At 42.1% G+C, this 21,117-nt stretch overlaps 1 long non-coding RNA gene and 2 pseudogenes across 2 annotated transcripts in view; 2 read left to right on the forward strand and 1 right to left on the reverse strand.

Annotated features, from left to right (window-relative positions):
• Window positions 1-21,117, forward strand: part of LOC148001994 (uncharacterized) — a 741,081-nt pseudogene that overhangs the window by 437,228 nt on the left and 282,736 nt on the right. The window lies entirely within an intron of this gene.
• The window catches only part of LOC120099624 (uncharacterized), a 67,546-nt gene that overhangs the window by 27,355 nt on the left and 19,074 nt on the right, over window positions 1-21,117 (reverse strand). The window lies entirely within an intron of this gene.
• On the forward strand, window positions 18,313-18,903 carry Pym1-ps5 (PYM homolog 1, exon junction complex associated factor, pseudogene 5; annotated as a pseudogene).

Genomic DNA, 21,117 nt, shown 5'->3' on the forward strand with positions numbered 1-21,117 from the left:
GGATTTTTAAGAGTCTTTTTACTTTTGCAGGTAGTTCTAAAGAAATCACTCCAAAATGGGAGTCCATTTTCCTCTCTCTTGAGTGTGAAGAAAAAACACACAAGTGCACACCAGCCTGCCTTGGCTGGCAACAAACAGTGCCTGGAGCACACACCCTCTCTTACAGGCTGACTGTTAAGTCAGCAGAGAATGCTGGGAAAATCTAGAAGATGAAGAAGGTAACATACCCATGTACACATGTAAAGAGGACATGAAAATTGCAGACAGGTATTAGATAAAAACTAAAGGACTAGTCAAAGATGATCTATCTTTGCTTTTAGAAACCATACCTTTTGAGGCAACCCACATTATAACTTACTCTGACTTCAAAGCATAGTTTGACACGTGTGTTTTTGTGCTTATGATCTGTTCATGAGCGTTCATTAGTACACTGTGTACAGTGTGAGGTGGAGCAGGTCATTGAGGGAGAAGATGGTACTGGAAAGATAGTCATTTGACACGATATAGTTTCTAATGTTTCAACCACACCCTCCTCTATTTTCCCTCCCTTCTTTCCATTCTTTTGAGTACTGAGGCTGGTAACCATGACCTTGTGTGTGCTAGACAAAGACTCTATCAATGATTCTCTGTTGCCTCCTTATTGATCTGTGTAATAATTTTTGATCACAGGATAGGTGTAAAGTAGTGTATCTTCACTATCTCCTCCTTCAAGGAGTGCTAAGTACTCTAATGTCTTTTTCCTTTCCAACCTCTATGGTTCCTGCTTTTAGGAAAAAGTGGGGCCAGGTTACAGGTTCAGAGGTTCAGTCCGTTATCATCAGGGCGGGGGCAGGACAGTGTCCACACAGATGTGGGGCTGGAGAAGCTGAGAGTTCAACATCTTCTGAGGGCAGATAGGAGAAGACTGGCTTCCAGGCAGCTTTTAGGAAGTCATGTCAGACTATTTCTTATGTTTGGACACTGTAGGTATCTGTGTTGCACTGCTTTCTTAGGGCTGCTGGGACACAGTGGAGTTAAAGTATACATTAACAACTGGCCACACAGCAACATTTGATCCATTAAAGACTGACTGTATTATTTATGACAGTATGTATTATTTATGTCTTTATTGCTTTGAAAGACACCATGGCCAAAGCACATTAAAACTAAAATTAGGATGATGTTTCCAGAAGGTTAGAGTCCATGATGGCAGAGAGAAGCCATGGTGTCAAGACCAGCTGAGAGCTTACATTTTGGGTAATTTAGTGTGAGCATGAGTGTGTGTGTGTGGGTGTGTGTGTGTGTGTGTGTACATGCGCAAGAGTGTGTACATTTACGTGTATGTGTATGTATATGTGTAAGAAGAGAGAGAGAGACAGAGAGACAGAAAGACACACACACACAAAGAGGATTGATATGTACCCTGGTGCCTGTGGAAGTCCAAGAAAAGTTATGGAGTTGATATTCTCTCACCTCTATATCGGTTCAAGGAATCGAGTTCAGGTTATCAGGGTTTCTGCTTTTTATGCAGAAGATAACTGTACAAGAAACAGGATAACTTAAAATTTGAAAAGAAATCATAATTTTTTTCCAATTCCCCAGAGTAGAATTCCCCAGAGTTAAAAATATCAGCAGAGCCATGCTCCTGAGTGTTCCTGGATTTGAATGAAATCCTTCCTTCCTCCCCATGCCCCATTCTTAACTACTTTGTATCTCAGTAAAATATAAGAACAGCTAACCAGTTTCCTGTGGATAGATGTGGAAGCCTTTCTTCTGGATTTAGATTAGTGTGAGCAAAGGATGTGTCCCTCAGGTGAGTGGAATGCCATTCTTTGTCACCTCAGCTTTCACAAGTCCTTTGTAATCACAGGAATTGCAAGAAGCTGTGCAGATGACAGGGCCATGGTACAATGTTCACAAATGCCAATGTGTAGAAAGGCCTAATAATACACTAGGTGTGAATGATGATCCTCAATTAAGGCCTTTGCCAGTCATATTGCCCAGTTAGAATATACATAATTGTAAGTAGGACTCTTTTTTTTTTTTACAAAAAGAATATTTGCTTGTAAAAAGTGTGACATTCAAGAGTTAGCTTAATAGGATGTGGAGAGATTTCCCAATGAATACTGTAGACCTCAGAAGAACAAAGGCGAGCACCTGGTTCATTTTAAACAGATGTCACCTGCTGTGGAAACTTCTTTCAGGCAAAGAATACAATGTTCTTAATGTTCTCCAGGCCTGTGATGGATAGTTACATAGATAGGAGAAAGGGGGAAATAGTCTCTCTATTTCTGCTTTGAACCTAGATGCCTAAGCAACACAAATCCATCCATTTACATTTTGGTTATTAGGTGGCTGAAAGATTCCCACTAGAATAAAGTTCAGCTTTAGAAGCGTTGTCCTCCTCTGAAGGCCCTAGTTTCTTTGCCTTTCCTGAGTTTGATCTTATTGTTTGTTTTACAGTCCCCTTCCACTGGTGATCTTACTAGGATATTCATTGCTACCTATGAGGTGAGAGTCCAGGGTCAGTCCATGTATAGACTTTAGATAGTGGCTTAGTCCCTGGAAGCTCTGGTTGCTTGGCATTGTTTTTCATATGGGGTCTTAAGCCCCTTCAAGCTCTTCCAGTTCTTTATCTGATTCCTTAAACAGGGGTCCTATTCTCAGTTCAGTGGTTTGCTGCTGGCATTTGCCTCTGAATTTGCTGTATTCTGGCTGTGTCTCTCAGGAGAGATCTACATCCGGCTCCTGTTGGCCTGCATTTCTTTGCTTTATCCATCTTGTCTAATTGGGTGGCTATATATGTGTGGGCCACATGTGAGGAAGGCTCTGAATTGTTGTTCCTTCTGTCTCTGTTTTAATCTTTGATTCTCTATTCCCTACCAAGGGTATTCTTGTTACCCTTTTAAAGAAGGAGTGAAGCATTTGCATTTTGATCATCTGTCTTGAGTTTCATGTGTTCTAGGCATCTAGGGTAATTCAAGCATTTGGGCTAATAGCCACATATCAATGAGTGCATATCATGTGTATTTTTCTGTGATTGGGTTACCTCACTCAGGATGATATTTTCCAGTTCTAACCATTTGCCTATGAATTTTATAAAGTCATTGTTTTTGATAGCTGAGTAATATTCCATTGTGTAGATGTACCACATTTTCTTTATCCATTCCTCTGTTGAAGGGCATCTGGGTTATTTCCACCTTCTGGCTACTATAAATAAGGCTGCTATGAACATAGTGGAGCACGTGTCTTTTTTATATGTTGGGGCATCTTTTGGGTATATGCCCAAGAGAGGTATAGTTGGATCCTCAGGTAGTTCAAGGCCCAGTTTTCTGAGGAACCTCCAGAATGGTTGTACCAGTCTGCAATCCCAGCAACAATGGAGGAGGGTTCCTCTTTCTCCACATCCTCGCCAGCATTTGCTATCACCTGAGTTTTTAATCTTAGCCATTCTCACTGGAGTGAGGTGAAATCGCAGGGTTGTTTTGATTTGCATTTCCCTTATGACTAAAGATGTTGAACATTTCTTTAGGTGTTTCTCAGCCATTTGGCATTCCTCAGCTGTGAATTCTTTGTTTAGCTCTGAACCCCATTTTTTAATAGGGTTATTTGTTCCCTGTGGTCTAACTTCTTGAGTTCTTTGTATATTTTGGATATAAGCCCTCTATCTGTTGTAGAATTGGTAAAGATCTTTTCCCAGTCTGTTGGTTGCCATTTTGTCCTAAGCACAGTGTCCTTTGCCTTACAGAAGCTTTGCAGTTTTATGAGATCCCATTTGTCAATTCTTGATCTTAGAGCATAAGCCATTGGTGTTTTGTTCAGGAAATTATTTCCAGTGCCCATGTGTTCGAGATGCTGCCCTAGTTTTTCTTCTATTAGTTTGAGTGTATCTGGTTTGATGTGGAAGTCCTTGATCCACTTGGACTTAAGCTTTGAACAGGGTGATAAGCATGGATCGATCTGCATCCTTCTACATGTTGACCTCCAGTTTAACCAACACCATTTGCTGAAAATGCTATCTTTATTCCATTGGATGGTTTTGGCTCCTTTGTGAAAAACAAAGTGCCCATAGGTGTGGGGGTTCATTTCTGGGTTTTCAATTCTGTTCCATTGGTCTATGTGTCTGTTTCTGTACCAATACCATGCAGTTTTTATCACGATTGCTCTGTAATACTGCTTGAGTTCAGGGATAGTGATTCCCCCTGAAGTATTTTATTGTTGAGGATATTTTTAGCTATCCTGGGTTTTTGTTATTCCAGATGAATGTGCAGATTGTTTTGTCTAACTCTTTGAAGAATTGGATTGGTATTTTGATGGGGATTGCATTGAATCTATAGATCGCTTTTGGTAAAATGGACATTTTTACTATATTAATCCTGCCAATCTATGAGCATGGGAGATCTTTCCATCTTCTGAGGTCTTCTTCAATTTCTTTCTTCAGAGTCTTGAAGTTCTTATTGTACAGATCTTTTACTTGCTTGGTTAAAGTCACACCAAGATACGTTATATTATTTGGGTCTATTATGAAGGGTGTCATTTCCCTAATTTCTTTCTCAGTTTGTTTCTCTTTTGTGTAGAGGAAGGCTACTGATTTATTTGAGTTAATTTTATACCCAGCCACTTTGCTGAAGTTGTTTATCAGCTTTAGTAGTTCTCTGTGGGAACTTTTGGAATCACTTATATATACTGTCATATCATCTGCAAATAGTGATATTTTGACTTCTTCAATTCCTATCTGTATCCCCTTCACCTCCTTTTGTTGTCTGATTGCTCTGGCTAGAACTTCAAGAACTATATTGAATGAGTAGGGAGAGAGCGGGCAGCCTTTTCTAGTCCCTGATTTTAGTGGAATTGCTTCAAGTTTCTCTCCATTTAGTTTAATGTTAGCAACTGGTTTGCTGTATATTGCTTTTACTATGTTTAGATATGGGCCTTGATTTCCTATTCTTTCCAGGACTTTTATCATGAAGGGGTGTTGAATTTTGTCAAATGCTTTCTCAGAATCTAATGAAATGATCATGTGGTTTTGTTCTTTCCGTTTGTTTTTTTAATGGATGATGTGGATGGTTTTCCGTATATTAAACCATCCCTGCATGCCTGGGATGAAGCCTACTTGATCATGGTGGATGATTGTTTTGATGTGCTCTTCGATTCGGTTTGACAGAATTTTATTGAGTTTTTTTGAGTCGATATTCATAAGGGAAATTGGTCTGAAGTTCTCTTTCTTTGTTGAGTCTTTTTGTAGTTTAGGTATAAGAGTAATTGTGGCTTCATAGAAGGAATTCGGTAGTGCTCCTTCTGTTTCAATTTTATGGAATAGTTTGGATAGTATTGGTATGAGGTCTTCTATGAAGGTCTTATAGAATTCTGCACTAAACCCGTCTGGACCTAGGCTCTTTTTGGTTGGGAGAACTTTAATTACTACTTCTATTTCCTTAGGAGTTATGGGGTTATTTAACTGGTTTATCTGTTCCTGATTTAACTTCGGTACCTGGTATCTGTCTAGGAAATTGTCCATTTCCTGCAGATTTTCAAGTTTTGTTATATATAGGCTTTTATACTAAAATCTGATGATTTTTTGAATTTCCTCTGATTCTTTAGTTATGTCTCCCTTTTCATTTCTGATTTTGTTAATTTGGACACACTCTCTGTGTCCTCTCGTTAGTCTGGCTAAGGGTTTATCTTGTTGATTTTCTCAAAGAACCAACTTTTGGTTCTGTTGATTCTTTCTATGGTACTTTTTGTTTCTACTTGGTTGATTTCAGCTCTGAGTTTGATTATTTCCTGCCATCTACTCCTCCTGGGTGTATTTGCTTCTTTTTGTTCTAGAGCTTTTAGGTGTGCTGTGAAGCTGGTGATATATGCTATCTCCTGTTCCTTTCTGCAGGCACTCAGAGTTATCAGTTTTCGTCTTAGCACAGCTTTCATTGTGTCCCATAAGTTTCTGTATGTTGTACCTTAATTTTCATTAAATTCTAAGAAGTCTTTAATTTCTTTCTTTATTTCTTCCTTGACAAGGTTATTGTTGAGTAGAGCATTGTTCAACTTCCACGTATATGTGGGCGTTCTTCTCTTATTGTTATTGAAGACCAGCGTTACTCCGTGGTGGTATGATAGCACGCATGGGATTATTTCTATCTTTCTTTACCTGTTGAGCCCCGTTTTTTGACCAATTATATGGTCAATTCTGGAGAAAGTACCATGAGGAGCTGAGAAGAATGTATATCCTTTTGCTTTAGGATAGGATGTTCTATAGATATCTGTTAAGTCCATTTGGCTCATGACTTCTCTTAGTCTGTCTACATCTCTGTTCAAGTTCTGTTTCCATGATCTGTCCATTGATGAGAGTGAGGTGCTGAAATCTCCTACTATTAATGTGTGAGGTGCAATGTGTGTTTTGAGCTTTAGTAAGGTTTCCTTTACGTATGTAGGTGCCCTTGTATTTGGGGCATAGACATTTAGGATTGAGAGTTCATCTTGGTGGATTTTTCCTTTGATGAATATGAAGTGTCCCATAGACTGGGGGTCTCATCAGACTAAGGGGGAGCAAGGACAGCATGCCTAATCCCCTTTTTATTCTGTTCCTGTGTGCTGACATGGGCTGAGCTGTTGAAAAAATGCCTGCAGCTAGATCCTTCCCAGTATCTCCAATAGGAGTCGGTTGCATGGCCAGCTATGTGACAAAGGTGTTTACTCCAGCAGCTGAATACTTTCACTATGACATCAGAAGCAGGAATAGCCATCGAGTCAACTGCCACAGGCTCCAACTTAGCCTGGAGTTCTTGTCTGTGTTTCAGTTTATATGAAGTCTCTGCCTAACTCTTAACTTTTAGATCTGGTAATTCTTCATAGAGAGGACTGTCCTGTGCCTTGTGGGCTGTGTTTATCAATCTGGCCTAAGCACTCACCATGCATTAGAGCCTTCTAGAGACCCTCTGTCCAGAAGACATGAAGGAGCTCAGTGGAGTAGAGCAAGCCTGTGGATTGGGTGGGAGGTTTTGGGGCTGGGGGAAGATAATGGGGCTTGGATTTTTTTGAACATGTATTTTATTTCTAGTTATGTCTGCATGTCTATGTGTGGATCCATGCATGTTAGTGCAGGTTCCTGGAAGGTAGAGGCATCAAATCACCTGGAGTCAGAGTTATAGACAGTTGAGAGCCACCTGACATTAGTGCTAAGAATCAAACATGGGTCACCTGGAAGAGTCACAAATGCTCTGAACTGCTGAGCCATCTCCCCATCACCCAAGACTCCAGCTTTTATACTAAGGCAAATGACATTACAAGGAACACTCTCTGACTGACATCTTACAGGAGCTACTTTGACTGTTGTAGTCGACTACTATGGAGCAATGCAAGGAGCAGGGAGATACTCAGGAAGCCATCACAGCTGAGGTCAGCTAATGAGGACCTGGTGGGGCTGAGCAAGAGCAGAGAGGGTGAAAAGTGGACGGAGGCTCAGCACACTTGGATCACAAACACTGTGGACCGTGGTGCATTGCCTGGGACATGAGAGAAAGAAGGAGGGGGAGTCAGGTAAGACTTTGACCTAGTAAACAAGAGGCTGGACTTGTCATAGACTCAGAAGTAGAAGACAGGGTCGATCAAGTTTCAGGAATGTCTCTCGCTAGTTTGGGACAAGCTAAGTTTTGAGAGATCTACCAGACACTGGAATTCCCAGGGGAAATGAGCAACTGGCTATGAGTCTGGGGACACTGCCTTTGGATTACACAGGGCAGCATGCCAGCATGTAGCTAAAGCCATGAAAATGCATGGGAATGGGAGAAGAGAAGAGATGAAGAACAAGAGTCTGTGTGGCACTTCAATCCAGGGGAGAACAGTGGGGAAACTGAGGATTCCTCAGCAAAGCAGGGTTCCTGAAGACCAAATGGAGAGCAGATACAAGACAATGGAGTGGCCAGTATCAAAACAGAAAACAGGACTAAGAGCCACTGGATTTCCGGATGTAGCAGTCACTGCTAATTTGAACAAAAGCAGTTTGTTACACAGTGAGTCAACTGAGAATTGCAAAAGGGGATAGGACACAGAAAGGGATCTTCCAGGGAGTTCTGCTCTAGAAGATAGGAGAAGAAGGGTTATTAGCTGTGGCAGTGGGGTTGACAGAGGTGTTTGTTTGTATAAGAAGGTAAGTAGCACATAGTGTTTAAAATGGGAATTGTGATGACTGCTCTTGCTTATGGAATTGATGGTATTAAGCACCTAGGAGATTAGTAAAGCATGCCTCTGAGTGGCTGGGATGCGGTCTTAGAAAGGAACAGCTCACCATGGATGTGGGTGGCTCTCCAGAGGCTGTGGGTTCCAATTCAGATAAAGGATGTTGGGAGATAGGTCAAGATTACACTCTGGTTCCTGGCCCCCATGTCAATTGGCTGTTCCTCGATTGGAGCTTTCCTCCCACCCTAGTTTCCTCCCAGGATATTCTGCCTCTCCACAGGAACCAGCTGACCTGGACTGAAACCACAAGCAAGGAAACAAAAGCAAAAGATTTCCCTCCTTTACATGATTTCTAACAGACAGTTTGTCCCACCAGTAAGTCTGACAAACACAAGACTAACCCTGGCACTCATGGGCTGGGAGTTTAACAGAAGAGAAAGAAATGGCTTCAGATAAAGGCACCACTCTTCACAGATGGGGACACGGGGTCCATGGGACACTTGCCCGAAGGAGTTTGGAAAGCTTCTTTTCTGACCATTTCTGTTTTCTCTGAGAAATAGGCCAATGGCTGAAGGCACAGATAGGGAAGGAGAGTGAGGAAGATGGAGAGCAGCCACTGTCATGTAGGAAAGTGTAGGATAGAGTCAGAATGTCTAGACTAGGGAACAACTTATATACACTTGAAAGACAACTTAAAGGTCGTATGTATTGGTAAGTTTCCTCTGGCCATTTCTCCAGTAGCATGTGTGCAGGGTTAGAGAACACTCAGGGTGTCAGCTTTTGAAAAAGTATATCTTATGCATGTGTTAGTTCATGGAGTAACCAGGTCAAGGGCATGGCCCTGAGGCTTGGATAGAGTAGTCACCTACATTGTTGGAAGAACATATCTTTCAGAGCTGTGGTAACTGAGCACTGATTACATTTCCTCACGTGATCCCCATTCCGCATGCTCTTCAAATTATTGTGGAAATGAAATGCATTATAGAAACAAGGACGGAGTCTACTCTTCATTAATGTGGAATTATGAAGTGCTGGGCTCCTCTACTGGTAGAGGAGAGCCTGATGGGGTGGGCTGGATTCCTTGTCCCTATGAACTACAGTGATGACTTAGTATGTTCACAGTTTTAGCAAGAGCTGAGTGAAATGAAGGCTATGGATATCATCTGTGCCCCTTCACAGAACCATAATGAGAGGTTGGCATGTGGGTGGAAGTGTTTGTGCTGCAAAATTAGAGTCCCAATGCCCCTCTCACACTTCCATTTTTAATACGCTCAATAATTTAATGAATGATGTAGAATTCAGTTTTGTTTTGTGATTTGAATCCACCTAGTCTTTTGTGTGTGTACAGCATTGATATGTACAAGAAGCAGTGCTGGCAAGAGATGCTCTTAAATGACCTTTCCTCTATTTTAAGAATATCTGGGATCTTGGTGTGGGAAGTGAAGTGATATGGCACATGCGGCCTGTCCCTGGGACCACATAAACTTTTAGCGTCTTGGGTCTGCTGTTGCCAAGTAGTGCTCTTGGAACCTCACTTTCTGCATCTGGGAAATGGGGTGATGACAGCCTTAGGGGTTGTGCCCATGAGACTGATGATGACCATGCTTGCAGAGGAGCATGGGTATTATTTATTGTCATTGCTGTGGTTGGCAATGAAGAGAGGAAAAGAGATGCCCTTCCTTGCTTCAGAGTACTGACCATCTTGGTTTAATTAAAAGCTTTATGTCTGCTGATAATTTTATTCTCAACCAGTTATTTCTTCTACAAAACCTTCACATATTCGAGATAGGAGGTGATTTTAACCGGTATCCTTGCACTTAAATAAGAAGGAGATTGTCGGCCAGTTTGGTAACAAAACAGCTTATATACAGTATTTAAGGATGGAGCTGCTCTCTCCCATATATAAGCCATTAGTCATGCGGCCATTGAAATGCAAACCCGTCACAGTGAAATAATATAAAAAAATTCTCCTTCTCACTTGCACGAGCTACATTGGTGTATTCGAGTATTTGGTCACCACACATTGCCTGGTGGCTGCAGCACTCAACAATGAGGACAAAGAACACATCTGTCACTTTTCTGTTGCCCTCAGGCTAATGCCCTAAATAAAGTTCCTTAAACATACAGGAGAAAACCGTTGACATCAGGGCACCTTGTCAAAAAAGACAAATTTTCCCACAAGATTGAATAAAATTGGCCATAAGTTTTTTATGGAAGGTGTGGGGAAAAATAAATATTTTTAAACTATTTTAGAAGCTTTAACAGTATACTTCATTTTTCATAGTAGAAATTCATGCAGTCAATAAATATTCATCAGGTTTATACCGTGTACTATCTTCTAAGTGAGGGAATGGGTGTGGATAGATGAGAGAGGAGTGTTCAGGGACATGTGGGGGAAAGTAGCCTGGATAACACTGGGAATATAGAGAAGGAAGTAGACTTAGGAGAGCAGAATTAAGCAGGTCCCCTTAGATAGGAGTTTCAAGCAAACTATGATGAGTGGTCACGGTGGGGCTCTCTGAGGGAGAGTGTCTTCAGAGGGTATTATGTCCCTGAAACTGGAGTTAAGGTGTTTGGAAGTCACCATGTGAGTGCTGGGTACCAAACCTGTGTTATTATAAAAAATAAAAATGGTTTCTTTTATTCCCCACTAATATCAACACACGTGGCATCTGTGGGTTATTTTCATCTCAGTCAGCAAATATGTCACCTGCTAAGCTCCCTCCCATCTCACACTGCTGATGGCTACTCTCTGAAACTGGCAGCAATCTATCTACCCATTAAGTCCCCAAGGCAGGTTGTTTCCACACCAAGCATACACACCACAATTTCGTGGCAGGCTTGGTGCTTCCTGCCATCAAACCTTCTCTTGAACTCAATTAAGTCACCACATGAAAGAACACATCACATAATAACCTCTGATCCAATTGATAAGATAATTTGCCCATCTAGACAACACAAAGTCCTGTACATACCCATACCTTGGAAATATTCACTATTACCTGTATCTATACACAGAAAAGAATCTTAACATCTGCTGCCATGTTCTCCCAGGTCCTTTCCCTCCCTCTGACTCCTTCTCTCCTGCGTCTCCTTCACTTCTCAAAAGAGTTCCCACTTCCCTTCCTTTTTGTCCAATGACAGGCCTTGTTTTTTCTGGCCTACCTTCACCTGCATAATACCATCAACCTACAGACCTGCATGCTCTGTAATTGTACCAAGCATTCTTAACCACTTAGCCAACTCTCCAGTCCTGACTTGTGCAGTTTCGTGCTCAGTCTTAAGGAAGAGTGGTCTGTCATAGAGAAATAGCATTGGAGGCCAACTTTTAGAGTTGAGAGCTAAATTACCTAAACTGTTGTTCATAAATTACATAATCTATGGCTTTTTAGTACAAGGAAGAGATTAAGATTAAAAGAGTAGAGTGCTCTTGTCACCTGAGTACAGGAAAGTCGCCTCTTAAAATGAGGGTCATATTATCTGGTATGGGGAAGGAAAATGGGAAATCTAGGAAATTTTTCCTAGATGTTATAGTTTGTGATAGGAAGAAGGGAAGGTGAGAATTACTTTTCTTATGCTGCTGTTTTTACTAATGCTAAGGGGTCCTGTGTTGGATAGTGTGTCCTGAACCAACCCAAGAAGGCTGATGTGAAACAAAAACAGACATTTAAAGTTCATAAACTTACAAGAGCTTTTCAAGGTAAAACTATCAAGACTGGGAGTGATGGCATCCACCTACAAGCCCAGCACATGAGAGCATGAGAGGCTTAGATAGGGAGTACAAGGTCAGCCTGGGCTATGGAAGGAATATATGGATATAGATATATATTAGTATTGGCTTTATTATATGGGGTGCACCTTCGCCTGGAGTTGTATAGATGGTTGGATACAAATGTATAGAGATCACTTCAAAAATAAGACATTTAAAATAGAATAGCATAAAAACTAGCAGACTAGCCAGGCCTGGTGGCACATGCATGCCCTGTAATACTAAAAGCACATTACAATACTTGCAAGCATGTAGAAGTTGGGCAGAAGCAGAAGTAGAAAGATCAGGAGTGGGGCTGGGGATTTAGCTCAGTGGTAGAGCGCTTGCCTAGGAAGCACAAGGCCCTGGGTTCGGTCCCCAGCTCCGAAAAAAAGACCAAAAAAAAAAAAAAAAAGAAAGATCAGGAGTTCAAATCCAGCCATGGATTCCCCATGTCTTCTCTTAGAAAAATTAAAAGAAAAACAATAATATGAAATACTAGTAAGTAGTATTTATATAAACCCTACAGACAGATAAATCACCCACTAAATTCTAAACACTGCTTTCAAACATAGGAATAATTCAGATCAGGCTGCAAATTATCACCACCATCAGATGTTCTAAGGAGAGACATCCTTGTGCCTTTTGCCCCTGGGAATAGAGGTTCCAAGGAATTGTATTTTTCCAAGGAGTCTCCTTGGGGAAAAAAGAAGAAGAAGAAGAAGAAAAGAAAGGAACTTGTTCCCTAGAAAGAGATTTCACAAGGAGAGAGTGCCACTGAGACAGTGCCAGGATCAACAATGGGTGGGATGGACCACATCCTGACCACTTTGTATTCAAGCCTAATCCTGTGCAGGAGCCTGAAGATGGACTTGGCTGGATGAGTCAGTGGGTCTCATTATTTGGTTTGTTCCTAATGTGGCTAGTTGTATATGTACACACACACACACACACACACACACACACACACACACACACACATACACACACACACACACACACACACACACACACACAGGCACAGGCACAGGCACAGGCACAGGCACAGGCACAGGCACAGGCACAGGCACAGACACACACGCATTTGGTGGTCATTTATCCAAACTTGTTAGAGCGCCCAGGGCCCAGACATTGACTGTAGGACTTGGGTTAAGGGACGACTCTGTACTCAAGGTGTCTGCTATTTACTTGAGCAAAAGCTGAAGTAATGTGGAATTACATGTCATGCTCCTAGAAATCCTGGATCTTGTTCTTAAGAGCTGAGTAAAGCAATGTGTTGGAACTCAGAAAACACAAATACTTCAAAGTGAAGCCTGGTGTTTTTGTTTGTTTGTCTGTTTTTTGTTTGTTTTTTAAATTAACAAACCAGCTTCAGGAGTTCTGGCTTGCAGTCAGTCCTCCTTTGCACCTGAAATAAAAGCTAGGTATCATTTCTGAAGCTCCTTTATCTGTGTAAAGTTCCTAAGGATGAACTTCCTGAAGGATAACAAGCAGGAGACAAGAAGAGAACTCACGCCCATAGATCCCAGGCAGACTGTGTTCCCAGATGCTGTCACTTCTATGTGCCTGGCCCATGTCCCCTATAAATCACTGACTCCTCCTCTGAAATTGGTGTGGCCTCACTTCTGTCCTCCTCATAAGGAATCCTTAAGCCACAATCGTCAGGGCTCGTCTCTGAGTTTCATGCTCAGCGTGACAGCTGTCTACTTGCACATTAGTAATTCTGTTCCTTTATTTCTGCCAATCGTTGATTTGTTTCTGCAAACTCAATTACCAAAGCCCCAAAGAGTGGATGGAAGGAAGGTCAGTTTCTGGAGATGCACACCTGCAAGGACCGTAATCGGCATCTGTTTCTGCTCTGTCTCAGCACAACAGGAGCCACTGTAGAGCATAAGCCACATCTGAGTTAAAGATCACAGTCTGATTAGAACGTGGAAATTGTTAAGCAATGAAATGTTCTAGATCTTGTCCTATATTTACTTCCTTCATAGCTACTTATTATCAATGCGTATATGTTCCCTGATATCACTGTTGAGAAAGGTAGGCTGATTCCACAACAGGCTTCAACTTGGCAGTTAAGGAGACTAGGCCTAAATATCTGTTTCCATGAACTGGGCAATTCCAGGCCGAAGAAGTTAGTCTGAGGCAAGGACTAAGGGTCACCAGCAGTTTTCAGACCTGCCTGACAAGTTTCCAGCCCTGACACTCCCATATAGTTGAGATGGACCTGACATTAACATAGAGGTCACTCTCTTAGTCAGATACCTATTAATGCACAAACATCAAGACCAAGAAGCAAGTTGGGGAGGAAAGGGTTTATTCGTCTTAAACTTCCACATTGCTGTTCATCACCAAAGGAAGCCAGAACTGAAACTCAAGCAGGTCAGGAAACAGGAGCTGGTGCAGAGGTCATGGAGGGATGTTACTTACTGCCTTCCCTCCCCTGGCTTGCTCAGCTTGCTCTCTTATAGAACCCAAGGACTCCTGCTGAGGGACAGCACCACCCACAATGGGATGGATCCTCCCCTCTTGATCACTAGTTGAGATCACTGCCCTGCATATTGGTCTCATGGAGACATTTCCTCAACTGATTCTCCTTTCTCTGTGATAACTTCAGCTTGTGTCAAGTTGACACACAAACCAGCCAGTACAGTCACCTACCCCAGAATTCCCTAATGTACTTTAAAATCATGCCTGCAAACTCATTGGTAGTCTCTATGACTTGCTAATGGGGGACTCCAGCATGCTGGATTTCTGCAGAATAAAACGCTCAATGAGTCCGGGTATCATTCTTTGGCAAGCCATGGGCCCTCAATCTTGTGACTATTATGTAAAATGTTTGAGATGTTGTAACTTAGATCACAACAACCCTAAAGGTGCAAATGTCATCTGACAGCATCTGAAACCTGTACCAGAGATTTCCCTTCTGGGGTATTAGCCAACTTATCCTATATTTCCCTATTAATTCACTTAGTAAATTGATTCTACACTGTCTTTTGTTTTATTATTATAAAAGATCATGTTACTATCCCCCTGGTGTCAGGTCCAAAGGAAACTTCAGTTCCCTGAATCCAAAGGGGAAGTCCAATGAGCTCAGCCTGTGGCAGTTAGGTAAGAGTCAGCATTCCTCTGGAACTTGTGAAACTAGCCTCTGTTCCTCTTACCCAAGAGAAGGGACACATGGGTACCTGTGGTTCTCATTACCCTGTGAGAGATCCAGGCTTCTTCAATGTTACATGTACCCAGGTACTAGTGCACATTTCAGAGTCCATGCCAGCGTCCCAGCCTCCTGCGTTCACAGGCTCCCTGCCCCCAGCCAGTCAAATTCCTTACAACCCTGCTATTCTCCCTCTTTTCTCTGTTCTCTATGCTCCTGCAGAGAGTCTGCCCCTGTCCAGTCTGTTGGCAATGTTCAGTTTACAGCTTTCTTTTTCTGCTCTGGATTCTTCTAGTTTCCTCTATCTGCTCGCTCTCTCTCTCTCTCTCTCTCTCCCTCTCTCTCTCTCTCTCTCTCATCTTATATCCAGCAAGTTGAATCCACGTTTCTGGTCACATTTATTTGACTCTTAGCCCCTTGGATGTAAGAGCTTTGTTTTGTGCCAACATGTGTAAAATGCATATTAGAATACAGAGCTTAATATGAAATACATCAGTGTTAATGACGTCATTGGTAATGTCTATACTGGTCATATGTTAAATGATAATGCATTGACTAGAACCATGATATATTCCTCAAATTTCGCTCTTTTCTTTTGACCTATTATTTTTAAAATATAGGACTATTAGAAAATTTGAAATCACAAATGTGATTTGTATTTTATTTCCATTATGCGTTGCTGGTCTAATTTTTTCTTTTGCTTAACCTTTAAAAAAATGCCTTTTCATAGAAGAAAGTTATGTTTCTCCCCAGTGTCTTTCCGTTGTGGAGGAAAGTGATCCATGAAGCACTGGTGACATGGTTCCTTCCTCCAGTAGGCTTCTCTGCTTTAACAAGTGGCTCCCAAGCTTGTCCTGTTGCAGAGCCCTACTCATAAGGTTTTTGACTGGAGACTTACCCTAAGGCCACAAGCTAGCTAGCACACTGAATTAGTGTCTCCATCTCCTGGCTCAGATGCATGCCATTTCTGCTGACTCTGGAGAGCAGAGCCTCCTGCTGGGCTCCCTGAAGGGACAATGAAGGTGGACACAGTGGCTTCCCAACCCTCCCTCACCTCCAACTGAAGAATGAAAAGAAAGAAATGTTCTAAGGAGCCCCTGGGAAGTTTGGGGGACACCTGCTACTCTGTAAAAGGCAATTTAAGGAAAATACTTCACATAAAACCGATTATTACCTCTTAAGACCTTTCGCTTAACCTATATTGCATTGTTCTGTTCTTTCTTTATTTATTCTTAGAGAGGAAAAAAGCAGTGTCTGATAAATTGTAAATTCTTCTTGTGGTGCCCTTGGAAGCAGCCCAGTGCGTTCATGCACTCTCAGAGAGAATGATTACCACTGAAATCCTTCCAGGGCAGAGTGGTATGGGTTCAGGAAAATGGAAAGGAATGTGAAGGAAGGGCAGCAAAACCTACACACAAGAATCCTGTCAGCTTACAAAGCTCCTGAAAGAGCTTCCTAGGTCCTTTCTGATTCCTCCTTGCTTCAGGCTTCTTTCTGTTTCCCTGGGGAATCAAGACCCAGCTTTCCTGTTGTCAGTCCAGGTCTGCTAATTCCTGTTTTTTGCCATTTTGTGCTGTCTGCCTCTTCCCATATTCCTTATCTCTGAGTTGAAAGTTGAATTGGGTATCCAGTCTCCGACAGGTTTGTAAAATCTGGGGGTGACCAAACTTTTGACTCCATCTGGTCAACTTGGTGCTTAAGGTGTTTCCCCATGCTTGATCCTGTTGGCACATAGCGAGGACTAGATTGCCTAAGTCACTCATCTGAAATCAAAGTCAAATTCCCCTAGTCATCATAGCTGGACTGGATGCAGATCTAAGTTACAGAAACCAAAGTATCCAATACATAAATAATTGAAATGTCCAAGAAAGAATTTACAGCCTTACTATTCAAAAGAATTAATGATCATAAGGAGTCAAATACATTCATGAATTAAGGAAATATATCTAAAACCTTGTCCAGACAGCCTCAAAAGTAAACGTAATAGTTAAGAGAACAGTAGTAGAATTTCAAAATATGGAGGAAAATCTTTGGAAGGAGATTGAAACTTTGAAAAGTAAACTAATAAAAATATTTGAAGAGAATGGTCAAACTGGTAGAAACCACAACAAAGACTGTCATTAAGAGATAAGATTACTGGGTTCAGTCCCCACTTCCAAAAATAAAGAAAAGAAAAGAAAAAAAAGAGATAAGATCATGCACAAGAACAAATCTCAGGCATAGAGGACAAGAGGGAAAATAAGAAGCATAAACAATATTCCAAAGATCCTGGGACACATTAAAGATTCCAAACCTAAGAATTCATGGGGTATAGCAGGGAAGAGCCAAAGTAACATCGAATGGATGAGACAGATTTATATTTCAGTGAAATTCTAGCAGAAATCATCACAAATTTATAGAAATAATTAAGCTTGCAAGTATAACAGCCACATAGAAATCCGAACAGACAGAATCAGAGAAGAAATTCTGTGTGACATACAATCAGGATGTCAAAAATACAAAATAAAGAAATAATTATAGCCAGGCAGTGATGGTGCATGCCTTGTGTTTAATCCTACCATTTGTGGGACAGAGGCAGGCAGATCCCTATGAGTTCAAGGCCATACTGGTCAAAAGATCGAGTTCCAGGAAAACTAGAGCTCCACAGTAAAACCCAGTCTTAAAAAAGGAAGGAAGGAAGGAAGGAAGGAAGGAAGGAAGGAAGGAAGGAAGGAAGGAAGGAAGGAAGGAAGAAAAGAGAAGGAAAGAAAACTAAAAGAAATAATCCTAAAAGCAGCATGCAAGAAAACAACATCTAACAAAGAACTGAACCATGAAGCTATGTTATGCTCTGGGAGCTAGAGATCTGAGATTAATGTCCTAACTTCCATCTCATCTCCAGCCAGGAGTGGGTGGGAGCAAAGTCCTTAATTTCAAAGCTCAAGCTTGCTCCTCTGGTTAGATGGCTGCCTTGTTCCTGAGATTCATGCTAGGAGCTTCTGTATTTAATATTCCTGTAACTCTCCCTCCTTGGTATTTCTGCAACTGGGTTTGAATACGCAAAGGCCATCAAACCTTGTATTCCTCTTGAAGTATTCATGGATTAGAAGTTAACTCAGAGCAAACCAAACTCAAAACAAGCCAACACAATTCCAGATCCAACCCAGGTCACCTAAAAAGCAATTTTAAAAAGGAATGAATGCTGCCATTTATCAAGAGCTTAAAAGCAGGACAATTCCACTTATTACCCCTAGAAATTCATTTTTTGGGTTTGATGGCGACTCTCTATGTAACTGACAAGACCAGCGGTAACTACACTGCCTGAACACAGAGACCCGATCGGACAAGGCACAAGCAGCTGAGGGTCAAAGAAGGATACGTGCTCCAAGAATCCCAGCCTTTTAAAACAAGTATGTGAAGTTTTTCAAGAATAAACCAGAACTTCCCCCAGGGCAGTGCCCTGACGCCACCACACAGGTCACCCCATCCAGACCTGACAGTGGTGAAGCAGGCCTCTCCAAGACAGACAAATGCAACCTGAAGTGGAAAAAGAGGAGCCAGCCACAGGAGAAAGATGCAGAGGCCTTGAGCAGGACCCTTGATAAGGTGTCTGTGGGACACTCAGCCCAGACACCCAGTGCTCACCATGGCCCCCAAGCCACATCTCTAGCTGCCTTCCATGCACCCGATTCTGCTGCTACCACAGAGAAAGCCAAGAAGATCAAGCACCTAAGGAAGAATCTGATAGGTGGAGGAGCTGCAGTAGCACTTCCAGGCCGGGAAGTTCAGCAGAGAACAGCTGGAGAAGCTGACATGGCACAGGGTTCTGGAGGAGGAGCTGGAGGACTTGGAGTTGGGCCTGTGAGGCTTCAGGAATAGGGGAGTGGACTGAAAAACAAACCATGGGGTGCTCTGGGGTCCAGGGAGCATGGGCTACAACAGTCAGGAGGGGCACTCCCATACTGGCTCACTTTCCCCTCCTGTGGCCCGACTCTGTCCTCTAGAGCCTAGGATCTCTCTTCTTCATCCCTTCTCCTTCTCAGCTCCCATTTTTGAACTTTTCCCTTCTATTCCATTCTTCACAATCTGAGTGAGGACCCCAGGTACCTCTGCTGCTGATCTGGGTGTCTTGTTGAAAAGGAACCCCGAGAGGGTGGGAGTCTGTTAGGGATCTGAGGCTGAGGATACAAGGAGTACCCAAGATTTGGAGTCTTAGTTCCTGTTCAGTGTTTATGAATAACTTCTGTGGCCACCAAGACCACCACCACCACCTCCACCAACTCCTCCTCCTCCTCCTCTTCTTTCTCCTCCTCCTCCTTTTCATCTTTTATTTAAGAATGTAAAAATAAATTCAAGTAGACGACAAAAAAAGTTCACTTATTGTTTGTAGCAAACCTATGTCCTGTTGAGATATAATGGTTTCCATAGATTTATTTATTTGCTTGCATTTGTTTGTTTCTTTGTTTTTATGTCCACAGGTGTTTTGCTTGCATGTATATCTGTGCACTAGTGTGTGTGCCTGGTGTGTAGAAAGATCAGAAGAGGGCATGAGATCCCTGGGACTAGAGTTATGGAGTGTTGAGAGCAGCCATGTGGGTACTAGGGATCCAACCCAGGTCCTCTGAAAGAGCAGCCACTGTGCTTAACTGCTGATTCATTTCTCCAGCTCATTTCCATATTTCAAATACAGAAAAGTGGAACTCTTGTGATTAACCATCCAGGTAGACAAGGCCAAACAACGACCACACCCAGCTATCTTTTTCCAGTCTATAGGCTCTGAACTTTTGGTTGTTTTGTTTTGTTTTGTTTTGTTTTGTTTTGTTTTGTTCTGTCTCCCATGATCTGTGAAGGGACAGCCTGTATCTCTTAAGCTGAGAAGGACCTGAATACATAGCCCTATTTTTATTGAAGCAGGGAATATTGGGCGCTCCTACCCTAGAAATCTATCAATCTGAGCTTCTTCAAGATCGGATCAACATGTGAGGAATTAACCCAGCACCATTGGTCACAAATTCATTTTTTCCGTATTTTTTCATTTATTGAATATTTTTACTTACATTTCAAGTGTTATTTCCTGTCCTGGTTCCTGGACATAAGCCCTCTATCCCATCCCCCTCCCCTTCTTCTTTTTTTTTTTTTTTAATTAACTTGAGTATTTCTTATATACATTTAGAGTGTTATTCCCTTTCCCTGTTTCCGGGCAAACATCCCCCTAATACCTCCCCCTCCCCTTCTTTACGGGTGTTCCCCTCCCGATCCTCCCCCCATTGCCGCCCTCCCCCCAACAATCTCGTTAAGTGGGGGTTCAGTCTTAGCAGGACCCAGGGCTTCCCCTTCCACTGGTGCTCTTACTAGGATATTCATTGCTACCTATGAGGTCAGAGTCCAGGTTCAGACCATGTATAGTCTTTAGGTAGTGGCTTAGTCCCTGGAAGCTCTGGTTGCTTGGCATTGTTGTACATATGGAGTCTTAAGCCCCTTCAAGCTCTTCCAGTTCTTTCTCTGACTTCTTCAACGGGGGTCCTATTCTCACTTCAGTGGTTTGCTGCTGGCATTCGCCTCTGTGTTTGCTGTATTCTGGCTGTGTCTCGCAGGAGTGATCTACATCCGGCTCCTGTCGGCCTGCACTTCTTTGCTTCATCCATCTTGTCTGAATGGGTGGCTGTATATGTATGGGCCACATGTGGGGCAGGCTCTGAATGGGTGTTCCTTCTATGTCTGTTTCAATCTTTGCCTCTCTATTCCCTGCCAAGGGTATTCTTGTTCCCCTTTTAAAGAAGGAGTGAAGCATTCACATTTTGATCATCTGTCTTGAGTTTCATTTGTTCTAGGCATCTAGGGTAATTCAAGCATTTGGGTTAATAGCCACTTATCAATGAGTGCATACCATGTATGTTTTTCTGTGATTGGGTTACCTCACTCACGATGATATTTTCCAGTTCCAACCATTTACCTACAAATTTCATAACGTCATTGTTTTTGATAGCTGACTAATATTCCATTGTATAGATGTACCACATTTTCTGTATCCATTCCTCTGTTGACGGGCATTCTTTCGAGCTTCTGGCTATTCTAAATA

This window comes from Rattus norvegicus, chromosome 12 (assembly GCF_021556685.1).
Source record: "Rattus norvegicus strain SHRSP/BbbUtx chromosome 12, alternate assembly SHRSP_T2T, whole genome shotgun sequence".
Classification (NCBI taxonomy): Eukaryota; Metazoa; Chordata; class Mammalia; order Rodentia; family Muridae; genus Rattus; species Rattus norvegicus.